The 18,958-nt window shown below is 38.6% G+C and overlaps 1 protein-coding gene across 2 annotated transcripts in view; it reads right to left on the bottom strand.

Annotated features, from left to right (window-relative positions):
* Window positions 1-11,667, bottom strand: part of Nipbl (NIPBL cohesin loading factor) — a 154,910-nt gene extending 143,243 nt beyond the window's left edge. For both annotated transcript variants that reach the window (XM_005077992.4, XM_013119043.3), the window contains exon 1: window positions 11,369-11,667. The gene's annotated coding sequence lies outside the window, so the exon portion shown is untranslated. The remainder of the gene's footprint in view (window positions 1-11,368) is intronic.
* Window positions 11,668-18,958: the final 7,291 nt, after the last annotated feature.

The raw sequence follows: 18,958 nt of genomic DNA on the forward strand, positions 1-18,958 counted from the left end.
AATCTTTTTTTCCTTATAAACAGAGAAGAAAGACACAGAAAAATAACAAGAGGCTCCCTAAACCCCAAAGAGGAAGCTATTTCAAAACCAGAATTAGGATGGGGAGGTCTAAAAAAATAAGCAGATAACACCTTGTATCAATATCTGCCTTCATTTTTCAGTAAGCACCACCATTTCTTCAACTTTAATCTTCACAGGAAGACTATAGACGTTCTTCACTGTAACACAGGCTTTATAAACATTAAATGTAGACAACTGGTGTGGTGAGTAGTTGCTGTAATCCCAGCATTTGGGAAGTGAGGCAGGAGAATTGCTTAAGTTTGAGGTCAGCATGGGCTACATACTGAGTTCTAAGTCAGCCAAGGCAACACAGTTAACTAACAACTCTTGTCTCAAACAAAGCTGAAGAGATGGCTCAGGAGTTAAGAGCACTGGCTGCTCTTGTAGAGGACCTGGGTTTGATTCCTGTACCCACATGGAAGCTCACAACTGTCTGTAACTTCAGTTACAGGATACTCACTGTCCTGTTTGGTGCACACACATGCAAGCAAACACTTACAAAATAAATACATAAATAAGTCTTTCAAAAACAAAATAGGAAATACAATTAATTACTACACTATCCCCTATTTCTTGTTCTAGAGTCTACATGCTACAAGTTTTAAGTACATGATGTTATTTTCCCTATAATAATAAAGAGTAATATCTACCTCACCTATTTGACAAAGCATTTAATCTAATAGTATATACTAATATAAATAAATGCCATTTAATAATAATGCCACTTACACTAGATTTGAGGAAGTAATGGGTAAAAACTGCACAAGTACGACATTCAGTAATAAAGTCACTAAGCTATGAGAAAAATATGCACACTGTTTAAAAGTATTAGTTTTTGATAATACTTTCATAAGAAAACCATCAAAGAGTACATTAAACATAATTTCAAAATTCACTCACCAATAAACTATTGAAACATATAAACAACATGAATTAATCCCAAAAGCCTTCTGCTAAGTGAAAGAAACAACACATGCAATGTTTTATATACTGTATGATTCCATTTAGATGATATTCTAGAAAAGGTCAAAGCTATAAGAACAAAATTAGATGCACTACTATGGGCTGGGATAGTTAGGAAACAATTTACAAAGGGAAACAAGGATACTATTAAGTAATGGAAATACTCTACCCATGGTGGTAGTAGGTGACAAGATTTAATGTTCACCAAAATTCACCTAACTGGACTAGATCTAACAATGACTTGTATGGCACAAATTATCTCAGTAAATCTAACTTAATTTTTTAATGCAGCTATCAAGCCACCATTTTAGTTGAGCAGCATTTTTATATGCAGTAATGCATTTCTCATCACAACCTAATATGCATTACATATAATAATTGAGTTAGCAAAGAAAACTTTAAAAAACTATGTTAAGATTAAACCAAAGTAATGAGATAACTACTTATAATAAGCCCTACTAAATTACTCCCAACTATGTAGTCCAAAGGACTAGAACTAAAGGGAAATACAGTCCTAAAACCTGAAAAAAAAGAATTCTGTAATTTTTATTTGATTCACTTTTATATGCAAGTTATATTGCACATGTAGTACTAGGGATGCATGTAAATGAAAAGCTCTTATCCCAGAACAAGAAGGGTCAGGTATATACCTGCAGTCAAGAAAACATTATTTTGAAACTGAGTGAAGTAAAACTTGCTATTGCTACTGGTAGATTTAGAAACAGATCTTTAAGAACAACACAGCAAGAGCTGTTTCTCAGCAGTTTAGTGCTTAAAGGAAAGGGAAAGAGAAAGGAAAGAGGAAATGAAAAGAAAAAAGGAAGGGGGAAGGGAGTAAAATGAAAGATGCAGCTCAATTTCAACTAAACAATTCAACAAAACTTTACCAAACGCTACAGTGGGAAGGACATCATATGGTAAATGGACACAGAAAGAAATTATTTTCTCTACAGGTATGTAATAAGCTGTACAAATGCTGTGAAATGGAATAAATGATCAAGGGAATGTTCACAAAATGCTTTACTTTTCACAAAAAAAAAAAAAAACCACCCACTGACTTAAAATTTTAAAAAGCAAAAAGTGCAGACAAGTGGGAACATTGGACAAACATGTCCATGGATAATGTCATTGATTTTCTACCACTAGTACTTTTAACTTTTCTGTACCTATATTCCACATGCTATGCAAAAATTTAAATCAGGCAGAGAATAAAAGGTCAGATAGGGCTTTCAGGAAAACCTGAACAGGGATACTGTATTCCTAGTTCTTTTATCAAGAAAGAAAGAACAGCAGCTTTTAGGTTTATTGTATTTCAACTTTCAATCTCAAGTTGTCTTCTAAGGCATTAAATAGAGCCCTGGAAAAAAAATGTCCTTTGTATCTTTTTTTTTTTTTTAAAGAACAGAACTACTACTTATAATGAATTATACCTAATTTAACCCATGTAAAATTTCAATTCGGTCATTAACAAGGAAAAACTGAACTCCATATATATATATATATGCATATATATATATATATATATCTTATACCTAAACAATTTTTTTAGCTGAAATTGGCAAACCATAACACTATCAGATAAAAGGCAAGTAAAAAAGAATGTTTTAAGTAGCTTCTTTAACTGTGGCTCCTTGTGACTTCATAGGAGTCAGGGAACTGAATTTGGGTGCTGTCAAAAATTTAGCAGCAATATTTAGCAACAATAAAAGGTTTTTGTCCACACAGCAACCAAAAATGAATTCAAAACCACACAAGAATAACACTGGGGGTGTTTCCTGCAATGCTCAACTGTGCTGCTGCCCTCGACTTCACTGTGGCCTGGATTCTGAAGGCAGCACACACTTTTTGCATAGTGCATGGCATCCTGCCACACATAGTCCCAGAATACTATATTCTATATGCTGCAGTGGTTTGAGTACACACTAAAGTCTTCTGTGGTATAGAAACACAATGATTTGACCATGGAAAACAAAGGCTTCTAATACTTTCCTACCACATTCCTCAGTTTGTATGTCTAACATAGTTAGAATGTTAGATCTTAAAAATTACTATTTGAGTTGCTACCTTGAGTTTTGTAACTAGTCTTATATGATTTTTGTCTTGGAACTAGGAACAAATTTCCAACAACATTCCTAAACATACTTCTACCATTCTGTACTATGTATTTATGTGAAGTGGTGCTCTTGGCATGTTATCAAAATATTGATCAACTCTTTAAAAAGCTGAAGAGTGCTGTGTGTGGTGATATACTGCTTTAATACCAGCACTCAGGAGGCAGAGGCAGACAGAGGCTGGCAGAGTTCTTGGAGCTTTAGACAAGCCTGGTCTACACAATGAATTGCAGGTCAGCCAGAAATACATAGAGACCTTGTCTTTAAAATAAAAACAAAACAAAAAATACAAGCTTGAAGACATTGTATCCTATAATATTAAATATTCAAACAAGATTTAGTCCCTTCTGTAAAAAGCAAGCATGCAAATTTGCTTTAGGCTTTAACAGGTGGGAAGAGAGTATATATGCCAAAGAATTGTTTGGAAATAAATTTTGCGTATAATTTATTTTCTGTGTGTAGCCATTTGCCTGTATTTGTCTGCGCATCGCATGCTTGCAGTGCCCACATAGGCCAAAAGAGGGCATGGGACCACCTGGGACTAGACTTACAGCTGCCATATAGGTGCTGGGAATCCAATTCAGGGTCGTTGGAAGAGAAGCCAGTGCTCTTAAAGGCTGAGCCATCTCTCCAGCTCCAATGTTTACAATTTGTTATCAGTAAATATCTTATTTACATACCTATATATCCCAAGGTTACCTAATTTCTTGAGTTAAGAAAAAAAAACCAAAAACAAAAAAAGGGTTCATGAGTGGAGAAAGTTTAAGAAGCCCTACTTTCTTAAAGGGTTTCAGAGTAGCAACGTTGGATAACTCAGGGCTATATTTTTATGCTATGATTAATTTCAAGGGCACTTTTTGCTTTGAAAATAATAAGTGCCATAAAGTTTTAGATTTTAAAATAAGTCATGCCTGACTTTCAGTACTATTTTAGAAATTGTTAGATTTAAAATATCTGGAACAATATGATTTTTTAAAAAGTAATGGTCGCAAACAAACAAGTATGCATTTCACCTGTTTAAGGCAGCATGCTTCTTTGGAATGGAGAAGACAAATAACCTAAATATAACAGTATCTAAAAGGAATCCAGTATTTCAAGTTTTCTCACAGTTTTGATATTTCTCAGAAGAGGTAAAATACATAAAATTGTTTTAATAAATTAATTTCTGTATGTTTTAAGTGTTTCTGACAAAAGGCAAATGTAAACAAAAGGTAACTTTAGAGTTTAATGTATCCATATTAAATAATGTTTGACACAAGTTAAGATAGCAAAGCCAATTTATCTACAAGACTTATTTTAGAAGTTTAGAGCATTCATGGATATTTTGATGCTTATTATTTTCAAAAAGTAATTAAAAACTGCAATAAAGTCATTAAATAGCTGACATTTTCTAGAGCTATTCTGCATATATATTTTAAATATATAATTCATATTTAAAATCAATATCCTATTTAAATACACATATATATAGGTATGCACAATGTATAGCAACAAAGTATTTTATAAGACTATAACTTAGTAACAAGTAAGCTATACCTTAACAAAACATAAGTTTTCTCTTTTGAGGAGGCTAGAGACATAGCTGAGTGATAAGAGCACATGCTGAGTATGATGGGGCCCTGGATCAGATCATAAACACCACACACACAAATTACTTTGAGGTTCTCTTTATAAGCTATACAAGAAAAACAGAAAACAAAAGACAATCTACTTTATAACAAAGCCTACTCTTTTCATCAAAACTTACAGCATAAATTTTCAAACTGGAGGAGAGATGGCTCAACAGTTAAGAGCAGTAGTTACCTGCTCTTCCACAGAACCCAAGTTAAAATCCCAGCACCCATCTAACAGCCTACAACAGGCTACAACTTCAGTTCCAGGGGATCCAATACCTTCTTCTAAAGCAACCAGGAGTGCACAGGAAGCACAGACACACATGCAGGCTAAACATCCATACACACAAAAAACTGTAAACTTTGAAGAAGCATGATGGAAGAATGAAAAGAATAGAGGTGTTTTAGAATTAAATATATTTGGCTTGGAATTTCCTTAACATTTGCTAGATTTACCACCCAGAACAAGTTTCTTAAACATGAAAAGCTTCTGTTTCTATGTCTGTAAAACAAGAATACTATAGCTTCACTGAGTAACTGAACAGTTTTAAAATCATGATAAAGTATAGTGGATAAAGAACTCTGGAATGTTTTTTCTACTTTTCACACTTCATTGTGTGACCTTGAGCTAGCACTTAATCATTCTATAAGCTAGTTTTATAATGTCAACCTTAGGGAATTGAGACAATTAATGTAAAGACTCCAGAAGAGTTTCTGGCACATGAAAACCATTCAATACTGCTACATACTACCAGGTGTGGTAGAGCAAACCTATCATTTCAGCACTTGGGAGAAGAGGTAAGAAGCTTGGACTATACAGTACATTCTGGTCCAGCCAAGCCCTCACAGTGAGACCCCACCTCCTGTCTAAGACACACACACAACCAAAAACCAAAAACCAGACACACACACACACACACACACACACACACACACACACACAAAACCCAGAACAAAACAACAAAGTATCTCAAACCAAAAGGTATAACACTTGATTGAAAAAGATTAATTTTAGTTTTCTTCCTGTGTTTAACTCAAATCCACCTCCTGAAAATAAAAATTAATCATAATGAATTTTATTTTAAATGAACTATTTCAGTGCTGGGTGTGGTAGTACATGCCTTTATTTTAGCACTGGGGAGCCAGAGTCAGGAAGATCAGCTTGGTCTAAACAGGGAAGTCCAGGCAGGCTACATAGCGAAAACACTGTCTTGACAAGAAAAAAAAAAAAAAAGAAAAAAAAAGGGGGGGGCAGGATTTGGTATTTCAAATGATTTGCTGAATATTTGAAAAAGGATTTCCCTCCAACTATGGTGATGAACACCTTAATCCCAGCACTCATAGGTAGAGAGGAAGGTGGCTCTCTGAGAGTTCCCAGCTTCCTAATGAAACCCAGCCTACAACAAAGCAAAACAAAACAAAATTCCCACAAAGTTATGTAATGGCCATAGCTCTAGAACAAGTACACAATCAAGTGGGCGATTTTGAAAGGATCGACATTTGACAACTACATAAATTCTGGTATTAAAAAAAAGTCCTATTAATTGATGGATTTTTCTTCCATACTATAGTTAGTTGGTCATTTACATTTTTAAGAATGAAATAACTCCAAAGCTATTTTTTTGCTTTCTGAAAATATATATTATGACAATTTCAGCCCAATAGAAGAAAGAACTTAAGAGAAGTAAAAAAATGCACAGACCACTTAGCAAACTTAAAAGCTAGTTAAAACTTCATTTCAAGCCGGGCGTTGGTGGCACACGCCTTTTAATCCCAGCACTTGGGAGGCAGAGGCAGGCGGATCTCTGTGAGTTCGAGGTCAGCCTGGTCTATAGCGTGAGTTCCAGGACAGCCTCCAAAACAATACAGAGAAACCCTGTCTCAACCCCCCCCCAAAAAAAACAAAAACAAAAAACAAACTTCATTTCAAAGAATATCAGGTGTAGAGGACATAAATTCTATTCTATCTTCCTAGCCTGGTGTAAGAATAGCAGGTGTATAGGACATAAAGTCTATTCTATCTTCCTAGCCTGATGTACACAATTTCTTCAACTACAGAGTTTATGAATGTTGAGTCAATTGAGAAACCAAAGGAATACATGACTTTTACAAAACTAAAGATGTAGAACCTTGAACTTTGGAAAACAAATGTATATCAGGCTAGTTATTCGTGAACTATGCCCAATTTCCTACATCTTCTAACCTCAGTTTCTTTATTTGTAAATTGTGAATAACTGTTTCTACTTTACCTACTTTCCAGAATTAAATAATATTATGGGGGACATACTTAACACAATTGTTGGCAAATAATAAGCAATGAAAATCTTACAGGAAAATTCTTAGTTGGCAACACTCTTGTTATTAAACAACCTTTCTAAATATCTCTTTGGGCTTAAAAAGAATAATTCAATATCATAACTCCAGATTTCTACCAAAACAAGAATACATACACTACAAATATCTAAAATCACTTTTATTAATTAACTTACTTAGGCAAAATATCCTAATCATACAATCATGCTTAAAAATGAGGATGGCCTTAAGTGGACAAAAATGGGTTTTTAGGTGCTAAAATCAAGTAGAAATATTAAAACTCCACTATAGTCATTTTTAAAAATAAAAAGGAAACAACTCAGAAAATGTTATATGTCATTTTCTACAAATACAATTCTTTGAAATCAGTAATAAGTGCATAAGAAAATAAAATCAGTAGTTTAAACATACACACCAATGTATGTCAAACTAGTATGTTCACATCAAGAAAATACAACGGGGGTGGGGGGACAGGTGGGTTACCATCTCTTTTTAAATTAAAAAAAAAACAGATCAGTAGCAGAAATTATCTTGAACTCAGATGATTCAAAAAAATTTTAAAAATGGTATAGTATTGCCACTAAGAAATATGTGGCTTGAAGACCAGAGTGCAGACTTTTCTTAGAGAAACATAATCTAATAAAAAGAAAAGGTATTATCAGGAAATCCCTTTAATTCAATATATATACTGGTCTCCAAGTGAAGTTTTCTATTAAAAAAAATCACACCAGTCATTTCTCTCATACAAACATAAGGATATCTATAAGTAATTCAGGTCAGACTGAAAACTCTAAGAATACAAAATATTATTACAAAAGACAATTATTGCAAATAGTATATTTTAAAAACATCTCTAAAGTTTTCAAAAGCATAAATTACCACCAAAGCAAACATAGTATGCTTAAAATATTAAAATAACTATCTTCAAACTTAACAATTAATTAGGCTTCTTTAAAAGGACCTTGTCAGTACCTTGATAAACAGAACTAAACTACATTTCTCTCAAAGAAATATCCCCCAGATCTCCCAATAACACAATATAAAAGTGAAAGATCAGTTTAAAATTTTAGAAAAACTCTCAAATTATGCTTTTCCTAGTAAGCAATAGTTAAATAACACTATATAAAACTCAAAGTTAGCTTTTACTTAATTTTGTTATGTCTTATTCTGAGAAAGTAAAAATATAATAGGCTGTGTCAAAAATCTAATACAGACATGTCATATGTTTCTATGACAGACTGATGATAGATTAATATAAAAATTAAATAAGAAATTAATTTAGAAAGCCTTCAAAGCACATTTTTTAGTTCAGTAGTCTGGCTGAAATAAAGAAGCTTTCACACAATTGGTATAGCTCTGCTCATATTTTAAAATTTTAATGACAATCACTATGCAGAACCAAAATTGTTTACTGACATAGTAAAAATCTTCACTTTTCATCCCTACAGAAGAGCCTCTATCTCTCTTCAAATACACCGCTCTTTTTCTTCTTACATGTAAGCAGTAGTAAAATAATTTCTAGCACAGGTTCAAAAGTACATTCAAATATCTTCAGTAAACAAATGGGGTGAATGACTTTAGAAAGCACCCCAAACCCACTTCTTAAAATGTTGAGGATAATTGTGTATTTAATTTTAACTTTGGATTACTAGATTTTCATTACTGACATTAAGGTTATTTTTCTTTCCACGTAATACAAGCTATTGGTAATTGCATACTCAAAAAAACAGTAAACCATAGAATTGAGGTTAGGCATACTAGGAACATGTTGGTATATGGTATACTAAGAATATTTCTCCAAATATTGTAACTAGAATTATAAAGTTTGGTGATTGTATCTTTACACTGAATTAATGAGAGGAAGGGGAGCACAAGATGTGTCATTGGTGAATATCTCAACCAATGCAGAAGACTTCCAACAGACTACCCATAATCCTTCATGAAACATAAACTGTTATCGCCAACTAAATTATCCAAAATATAAAGTTCAAGAATTGAATTTTCTCCTTTAAAAGCAATGTGTATCTGAGCCAAACAAAAGTATTTTCAAATTAAAGAAATGTTCACGAGATCTCATGAAAGCATCACTAACTGAACGTCACTTACAAAGCACAAAATATGCAGAGCTAGGATGATAAAAAGAGAGGAATGGACCAACTGTAATGTAATTCCAATGACTTAAAAAATGTCAGTCACATACACTGATATCCACTAGACTGATTCAAACATCTGCAGAAGGCTCCTTGTAACTTATAAAACTGAATAAAGTTGCTTCTGTTTATGAAAACTAAGCAAGAACTTTTTCCCATTATCTTTCACTGAAATAGTTTCATCTTTTGACATACAGTTCCTTTTTAATCAAATAAAAGTTGAAAAGATAATCACAGAGCCTTTCAAAAGAAATTTAATGACGCCTTTGCCCAAGCCTTTACATGCCCCCGCCCCCAAACACCAAACCCTCTGCTTTCTCAAGAGGGAAGTCTTCCTCACTTCGGCATTCCCTCCTGGCATACCCCCCACCACCCCCCCTTCACCCCCGTAGGCCTGAGGCCCCGCAGCAAACAGAGTCTAACAGGAGCAGGCAGCACAAAGACAGGAATGGGAGATTAGTGGGAGGGAGGGAGGCCGGGATTGGGGCTCAGCAGGAGCTTCAGGCTTTTTAAAATTCAAACTGCTCCCCGACCAATACAAATCACGGACACGCTACTGACTACTACACGGATTTATAGCATTAAAAACATGCCTAGTACGTGACAGCTATATTAACTTCACTCTTTTTAACATTTATCCATACGTTTGCAGGAAATGTGGGGCAAATTTTTAAAGCAGGATGTTAAACTCAAAAATAACCCGCAGAAAAGTTACTTATTCTACAGTGACAAAAACTTAAAAGACACAAAATACTTGAACCAATAATTACTACTATTAAAACAAGGGACTTTACTGAACAGTGTTGCTTCCTTTTAACAAATGAGTTTTCCTTCAACGAGTATGAAACAAATTATCAAACCGGACATTTCTTTTTCTTTGCAGTTTTTAAGTCTGAGGAGTGCCTTTAAAAAAAGGTATTTCCATCTTACACCAACTTCCATTACCGAAGCTGCCACAAACAAACTCCCAACATTTAACTTACTCGTGAACTAGAACTTGTTAAGATACAGAACTGGTATTTTTCTCCAGCATTTACAGATACATTTGACCTATTAAAATGACACCTCGCTCATTACACAGTCAAACATCATGGTACAAACAGCCAATGACAATCCTGGGACCTCAAGAAGATCTGCCCTGACAAGAAAGGATGGCACTTTCCACGTTTTTTTTAAACCTCCCAAAGATTTTAAGTGTAACTTAACTTCTATCCTTTGAAAGAAAATAGGTTTCATCCTTATCTCGGCCTAAGCTCAGAACATTTTAAATTCTTTGTATGCTTGCACACGCTTAGGCTAGGAAGTACCTGGGGGTTTTATGTACAGTCATTTAAAATTATCCTTACATAACACACACAAATATAAAGTGGCAGAGTAAACCTGTCAAGTACTTTACACTTATCTTTGAATATAAAGCCCATGTGCAACACACACTGTCAAACAACATAAAAGCTCTCGGGCGAGGATGTGCGGCGTCTACTACGCTATGGGTTTCTATATTAAATATGCATGTGGACGGTTTAATCCTTTTACAAAGAAAACGAGTCTTTATTAACTTTCCAGCCTCCAAACAAGTTTTGCAGAGAATTACCACTGGAGCCGTGTCTGAGTATTTACATTTGTTTCACTAACTGAAACTACTTCCTCCCTTCATGGGGTCACAGGGGGAAGAAGGGGGGTTGTTTGTTTCACTGGGACGTTCCCTACTCCCGGACCGGGAAAGTTGTAAATATGGGGACGATCGGGGCACATTTGCCGATAGTTGTATTGTTTCCGCCTCCTCACTTGCTACGGCTCCACTCCCGGGCGAGGCCTGTCACCGACCAGCCGTCGCTCCGCTCAGCCCGGAGCTCTCCTAATCCCCGAGCTCAAGTAGATTCCGCTGGCCCGCGGCCTGCACTCTCCGCCGGGCCTACGCCTCCCCGGCCGCCCGGCAGGAGCCCGCTCCCCGTCACCGGAGCCGGCCGGGAGAGGGGGACAAACCCGCCGCCACCCAGGGTGCCTGCCGCCGGAGAGGAGCGAACTCTCGACTCGCCGGTGGAAGAGACCTGGGGCCGCTGAGGAAACGGCGGGGAGGGGAGAGAGGAGGAGAAACGCTGAGGACCTGGCGCCGGCGCCGCCGCCGCCGCCGCCGCCGAAATAAAGAGCAGGAATTTACCTGGGCGAATCGGCGTCTGAATCCAAGCGGAGGCCGAGGCCGCTGTGGCGAGAGACTATAATCCGGGCCGGGAGGGGGGGGGTGGCTACGGCTCCTCTTCCGTCTCCTCAGTGCAGGGAACATGTAGAGCCGGGGGGAGACCAGCCGAGAAGACAAATCGCTGCTTCTTCTTCCTCCTCCTCCTTCTCCCACATAGAAACACTCACAAACACCCGACCGGGGGCCCGAGCTACCGGGGGGGCATCGCCGCGGGCCCAGGAACCAATCCTCCTGTCGGCGGGGGCGTCCCTCCCTGCGGCTTGGTGGTGTCGGGTGAGTCGGTACCGACGGAGGGAGGGGGGGGAGGGCGGGCGGGGGGGAAGGAGCCCTGTGTGTGTGTCTCTCTCTCTCGTTCCGTCTCTCCCTCTCAGAACAAAATGCCGACCGGAAGTGCAGCTGCAGGAATGACTCCCTCCGCCGGCGCCAAACACTAACAACCACCCCCTCTTCCCCACTCCACTTCCGCCACCGCCGCCGCCGCCGTCGCCGCCACTCGGGCTCGCAGCTCGGCCTCAGCGTAGCGGCTCCCGCGGGCCCGGGGGCTCGGCGGCGGCAGAGGCGGCGGTGGCACCACTTCTCCGCGTCCTTGTCCTGCCCCGGGACGGCGGTGGATGCCGCCGCCTGTGGTGTCGCTCCTGCGAGGCGGCGTCTACGCCGCTGCTCGGGTGGCCGGCTCTCCCCGGCTTGGTTGTTTTCCTGGAGGCGACAGCAGCCGGGAGCTGGGCCGGCGTGGTGGCCGTGCTGCCGGGCGCTCCGGGCCTCACAGGCCGCGGACGGCGACGAGCGGAGGCCGCCCTGCGCGCCCTGACTCGGCGGCGGCCATCAGCCCCGAGGAAGCCGGGCTCGGGCTGCCAGCGGGCGGATGCCGACCGTGCACCTTGTAAACGGTGTCCCTGCCGCCCTGATGGATGGATCGCACGCCTGCCGCCCTTCGAGCGGCCCGACTATGTCCGTCTGGGTTATTTCTGCGAAGGACACAATCCTCGGAGATGAAGGCTCCCAGCCTGGCTGACTTGGAATCGTGGTCGTGGTGCTTTAATTTCTGGAAATACGCGGGCGCTGCTGGACTTGCCTCTTTTTATTTTTTATTTTTCCTTTTTTTTCTCTCTCTCCTTTTCTGGCGGTGGTTTTGATTCATCCCTGATAGTCGGACTAAGGCCTGTAGGCGACGCTGTGCGAGCGAGGAGCGGGTCGCTCCGGCGCGGCGGTCTGAGTGTGGGTGGAGCTGTGGCCCTCCGGACGCGGGGCACCGGAGCCCGGGGACCGGCGCACTTCCAACGTCGTTTTCCTCTTTGTGCTGGACAAGGCTGGAGTACAAAATGTGAATATACATACAATACCGGGCCTGTCTGTAGTGTCTTACTGTAAAACGAGGGGATTCCATCGCTGCACAGTTTTCTCTCTCTCTCTTTTGTATAAATTTAAAAAGGGGGCAATTCTTCAGGTAAAAGGTGCCAGTAGGTAAGCGGAGGAAACATGCTTTTAAATGAATCAGTTTGTCAGCATCAGTGTGTGTGTGTGTGTGTGTGTGTGTGTGTGTGTGTGTGTACAAATGTCCTAGAACTATATGGGACAGCTCACCTACAGGCTATTCTTTTCTTTTTAGGAATCACTGGGGGCAAGGTGTTAAGATTTTATCATTCCTGCTCTCCAGACCCTGGAGTAAATCAGGGCCTAAAGAGTCCTTCAAGGAATGGGGGAAAAGGAACCCGATTTGGCATCCTTGCAAATAGAACTGTCTCGCCTCACCTCACACCATCCGTAGAGGTTGGCCCGGTCTTCAGGGTTTGGTTCAGATGCCCCCTGGGTGCCTCCATCGCCTCTATTTACCCCCAGGTTGGCGGCTTCGTTCTCACTCCATCGTCCGGGCTTTCAGTCTTGCCTTACTTACTCTTTGCTCGGTAGCCGGCAGCTTCAGGTGATGAAGTTGAGCTTTTCTTTGCTACTGTTATGTATGCATCGCGCACTGTGGATAACTCTGACACCTTTTCCCTCATTTCTGAACTCTTTAATATGAGTTTTTAAGTCCCTACAAGAACTTTTATGAAAGACGGTGAGAACTAGAAAAATGGAGCCGAGGTAAGTTTATTAGAGGTCAGGAAAAGATCCTTTCTGAACACTCGAAAGCTCATAAAGGTGATGCTTGCTTTTAGGTTTCTCTAGATGGCACAGCAGAGGCCAGTGCATTTGTTGATCAAATGACTTTATCCATAGTGGGCTAATTAATTTTGCTTTCATGAGTCACAAAACTTCATTCTTAATCCTGTCTGCTCTCCTTGCAAAATACATGCCTGTTTTGACTGAACCGAAGTCTAAGAATTTGGTTGACTCAGTTCTAATACAGCACTCTTAGAGAACTTCATTCAGCAAGTATTTATTGGTCACATAATGTGTGGCACTGTGATTCAAAAGGTGTATGTTTCCAAAGCTACCAGGCATTGTATAATGAACCACATATGGCTACTTTGGTTACTCTTATTTATGCTGTCAAGCAAGGCAAAGCAAAAGCTAGAGGAATTTAAGTTTTCTGAAGTATTTTATTCACCATTGAAGTTGATGTTTATTTACATTTACTTACCTTATTGTAGCACTTGATATACCAATGAATTGAAAGTGATTTTTGAGCCAGGTGGTGGTGGCCCACCCCTTTAAATCCCAACTCTTGGGAGGCAGAGGCAGGCGGATCTCTGTGAGTTCAAGGCCAGCCTGGTCTACAGAGCGAGTTCAGAGAAACCCTGTCTTGAAACTACCCCCACTATGACCAAAAAGAAAATGATTTTTGAAAACTATAAAGGTAGGAAATTTTATTTCCTAGTAACAGGAAAAGTAGGTCTTTTAAATTAAGTATAACTGGAAACTGGAAACTGTAGAGTGAAGGCTTTAGTTATATTTAAATTTTTTATATTTCATTTACATACTTTTTGGAGAAGAATGCTGTTTTAATAGCTATTTTACACCATTAACATAAATAATTACATATTAGTACAGTCAACAGTCTGCTTTGTATTAATTCTGAGAATAGATTTAAGTAACTTACAAATGGCTTAGAATGTTTTTCACTCAGTTTCAAAATTCATTTTCCTTACAGAAGCACAATTATCTTCCTGTGTGTATACTTTCTTGAATGTTACTGGTAAGCTAGTAATTTTGCATGCCTCAGTAAAGATAGTCGATAGGCTGTTTGGTACAAAGTCTTGGCATGGCTGCAGGATTTAATCCAAACTTAAATAAAAAGCAATAAATTGGTGTATGCATGTTTGTGTTCATGTGCATGTACACATGTCGAAGCCAGAGGTCAGTTCAGGCATCATTCCCCAGAAGCTGCCAACCTTGCATTTTAAGAGGAGATTTCTCTTGGGACTTGGGGATCTAAGTTCCAGGGATCCACCTGTCTTAGCTTACCCAGTTTGGGATTACACATGTGCACCACCATGTCCAGCTTGCTGGAGACTCAAATCAGGTCCTCATGATTATATTTTACCAACTGAGCAATCTCCCCAGCACCCAAAATTAATAACTTTAATTTATTCCCTCAAAGCATATTGAAGATTTATTAGGTGCTAATTAGCTCTTTTCTAGGCACCTCATATAAAATAATAAATGATAGCAGACAAGGGCTCACCTGTTTTGAAGACTTTTCCGATTACAGAATTAAATAATGGCAGTGCTTTCGAGTATTTCCTCATGGAATCTGAGTATTTGCTTGCCTAAATTTAAGACCTTTGTTGTTTTGGGTCAGGCGCTCACTAGGTAGTGCAGGCTGGCCCTGGTCCTTCATCCTCCTGTGTCAGCCTGCCTATGCTGAGATGACTGGTGTGCATCAGCACACAGTGGCGCCAAACTGAGGTCTCTCCAACACTCATTTCCTGTGATAGTGATGTTATTTTCTTGTCTGTTTGCTTAACACCTGTCTTTCCCACCTCTACTAGTCTGTTTTGCTTCTGCCTTTTAACTTCTTCTCCAAAGCCAGGTGACTTCTGTACCTTGTGTTAAGGAGCGAGTTTCTTGGCTCAGCTGTTTCCTGGGAATGAATATTCTTATATTCCCATCTGTATTTTTGGTCAGTGAATTACAGAGATGTACAATATTTTAGATGGACTTGTAACTGTGATGTTGTCAGAAAGTTGATAAAGCTGATAAATTTTATGAACTTATATTTTAATGAATATTTATCTTCATGATAGTTGCAATTTGCCTTAAAGCCATAAGGATAAAAGATTTTTAGAAAATTATCTTGTTACTATTTATGCCTGACAGTAAATCTTATTTAATTTATGAATTTATCTCTAATAGAAACACATTTTTATGAGGGAGAGAACAGCAGATAAAAAAAACAGTGTATGTATGTCTTGTAAATTATTTTATAATAGCTTCAAAATTACCTTATATTTAGGATAACTAAATTACATTTAGGATGACTTAAACTTTGGTGGAGAGTTAAGGATGCTGATTTTGAGGGTAGAACTTAAAATTGCCAGATGACTTAACATTCTATAAATATATTAGTTTCTTAGCTTCTGTGGGTTCGTTGAAAGATTTTTATTTATGTGGGGGGGAGGGGCGACACAGTCAGAAGTCAGAAGAGGGAGTTGTAGCCCCTCCAGTTGGAGTCCAAGTGTACTGCGGGGGGGGGGGGGTGCCATGGGTGCTGGGGAGCAAGCCTCAGAAAGAACAGCAGGCACTCTTAACTGCTAAGCCATCTCTCTAGCCCCTACCTCAGCTTTGTTTTGTGTGTTTGTCTTTTGTTTTTGTCTCTTTGAGGCAAGGTCTTACTGTAGATCTGGCAAGGAGCTCACTATGTAGATTTGGATAGTCTCATACTCACAGAGATCCACCTGATTCTGCCTCTGGAGTGCTGAGACTAAAGGCATACTCCTCACCCTGCCTTATTTCAAGTGTTTGAAGTAAGTGCCTTAATTAGATTATGGTAATATTTATGGAACCCATTTGATGCACTTTATCCACTTTTTGCTAAAATTGTAGAAGTGAGTTTTCTCCTGTGACTGTCTTTATTCATTTTTACTTACCACAGTTTTCAAGAATAACCTTTATCCTTTCACTGATCCTACTAACTTATAATTAAGAATTTTCACTAAATCTATAGATCTTATTGTCTGTGTCATCCATTTATAATCATGTGTCCTAACCGTGTGTGTGTGTGTGTGTGTGTGTAGCTATGCTTTGTTTCCAAACTAAGGTAGCCAGTTACATCTTGTAAGTGTACTTCTGAAATATTTCAGTATAAAGTTACTTAAGGTCATACCTTCATGAAAGCCTAATTTACATGAATCCACACAAATATTGGATATGAACTAGAGTTTAGCTTAGTTGTACTTTAGTACTAAGCTAATCTAGACAATCACTGGTTTAGAAGTGATTTTATCTCTGAAGGAAGAATGCAACTGTGTTTAAAAGCTGAAACATCTCCAGTAGATCAGAGGAAAGCTTTTAAAAGTCATTTTCACTGCTTTTTGATGTGGGTTAACTTGTAACCAAAGCATCTGCTGTTGACCAATGTTTAAAACAGCATTGGCTATGCACCACTGTGAAATCAAAATTAACTTTAAAAGGTATGACAGCATCTTTATTAAAATAGTAAGGATAGGAAAACTAATAGTATGTTGCAGATGGTAAAGGTGTATGGGTTTTTTGGTTTGGTTTGGTTTTTTTAGTTTTTCAAGACAGGGTTTCTCTGTGTAGCCCTGGATATCTTGGAACTCTCTGTAGACCAGGCTGGCCTCTAACTTGCAGAGATCCTCCTGCCTCTGCCTTCCGAGTGTTGGGATTAAAAGTGTGTGCCACCACCACCCGACTCACATGTTTTAAAATAAATATTTATCTTGTTTATGTGTATGTACATCTAAAGTATATTCCTTACTGTGAGTTATAACTATAAGCAAAAGAGGATGTTTTCTTTAAAACAAAACAAAGTTCAGGTGTTTGTTTGTTTTCCCCTTAGAAAATGGAAAAAGAAAATGTTACAATGTTTCCTATAAAACTGTGAATTTTGGGCCGGGTGATGGTGGTGCACGCCTTTAATCCCAGCACTAGGGAGGCAGAGGCAGGCGGATCTCTGTGAGTTCAAGGCTGGGCTGGACCGATAGCCTCCAAAACAATACAGAGAAACCCTGTCTCGTAAAACAAAACAAAACAAAACAAAAAAAACCTGTGAATTTTGATATACTCTTTTCAGGAATGTATCTTCAGGGTAAAGAGCGGGAAATAAAAATGTTGCTCAAAAAATGTCAATCACGATTCAAACTGTACAGAAAAAGTATTTTCTGATGGATCTTTATCTGATGTATTTAGTAGATCAATTTTGGTGCATTTTCTTAGCTAACATTAAATACAGCAAAATAATAAATGTGGGGCAAATGTAAGGTTTCTGCTCTGTTCCGTCCTTGTTTCTCTTAACTTTTATATCCATATTGTTCATAAGAAAACTAATTGCCATCTTTTACAAAGTAATCATAAGAATAAGTTATGTTTTAAAATTATAAAAACTTGTCCGCATTCAAAAAAACTAGTATTCAATAAGGTTTCTCTATGTAGCAAAAGCAAATAACTTCTTAAATATTTAGCTTTGAATTGCTACTCAGTTTATTTTGTTCGTTTAAATAAATGTGCTTAAAGTTGTATAGAGAGTTTTAAAATGGGAAACCTACAAGAATTGTGAACAGAATCAAGACAAGTGTGTAATGGATATATATAGATCCCAAAGAAGGTAAGGATTATGTCATGCTGAGATCTTTAATAAAATGTAAACATGTCATTTCTCTTTCATCTTACTCTATGTAGATTTCAGTATTTTATTGTTATGGTCTACTTAAGAGACTTAAAAAGCATTGGTTTCCCCATATCTGAGAGACCAGTTGACTATATACCAAGAACCTGTTTCAAAAACTAAACCAAAGCAGAATTGTTTTTTTCAGACTTCTGTTGCTGGATTCCTTTAAATGACAGGTACATTAAATCTTACATTTTAAAAAAGTGGCTAAGCATAAATTTTACCAGGGGAACAACAATCCAGTTGAACCAAACCTTTGTGCTCTCTCAATTTTCAGCAATGTACTAATTAATGCCCTGTAAACTATGAATACCACTACTAACCAGCAGGGGGAGTGAGTCGGCCTTAAAGGTAAGCGTTAGGAAGGCCACATGACTTCCTGTTTTGCATTTAACAGTTGTGGCAGCTGTTCTCCTGTTCTAGTCTAGTGTAGCAAAAGGCAATCAAAAAGGTACAAAGGCTACCAGTGTGTCAGATGTGGAGATGACGACGTTATGTAACCTTCAAGATTACCTTATAGGAAGCAAATTGGGAGAAATTTAAAGAGCCAAACATTTTTATATTAAACAACCTTACACTTCTGGTTAAATTAGAAACAACTCAAGGAAGAATAATGGCACAAAAGATAATCCTTTTAAAACCAGATGTTAAAAACCAAGAAAGTTGCCCTGAATAAGATGACAAACTATAGATGCCCCCATGGAGGGCCTCACCCTCCCTGGGGAAATGAGGGGGTATTGGGGGGTTGGTGGGAGGAGGGGAGG

The sequence above is a fragment of the Mesocricetus auratus genome, unplaced genomic scaffold (genome assembly GCF_017639785.1).
Source record: "Mesocricetus auratus isolate SY011 unplaced genomic scaffold, BCM_Maur_2.0 Super-Scaffold_100015, whole genome shotgun sequence".
Classification (NCBI taxonomy): domain Eukaryota; kingdom Metazoa; phylum Chordata; class Mammalia; order Rodentia; family Cricetidae; genus Mesocricetus; species Mesocricetus auratus.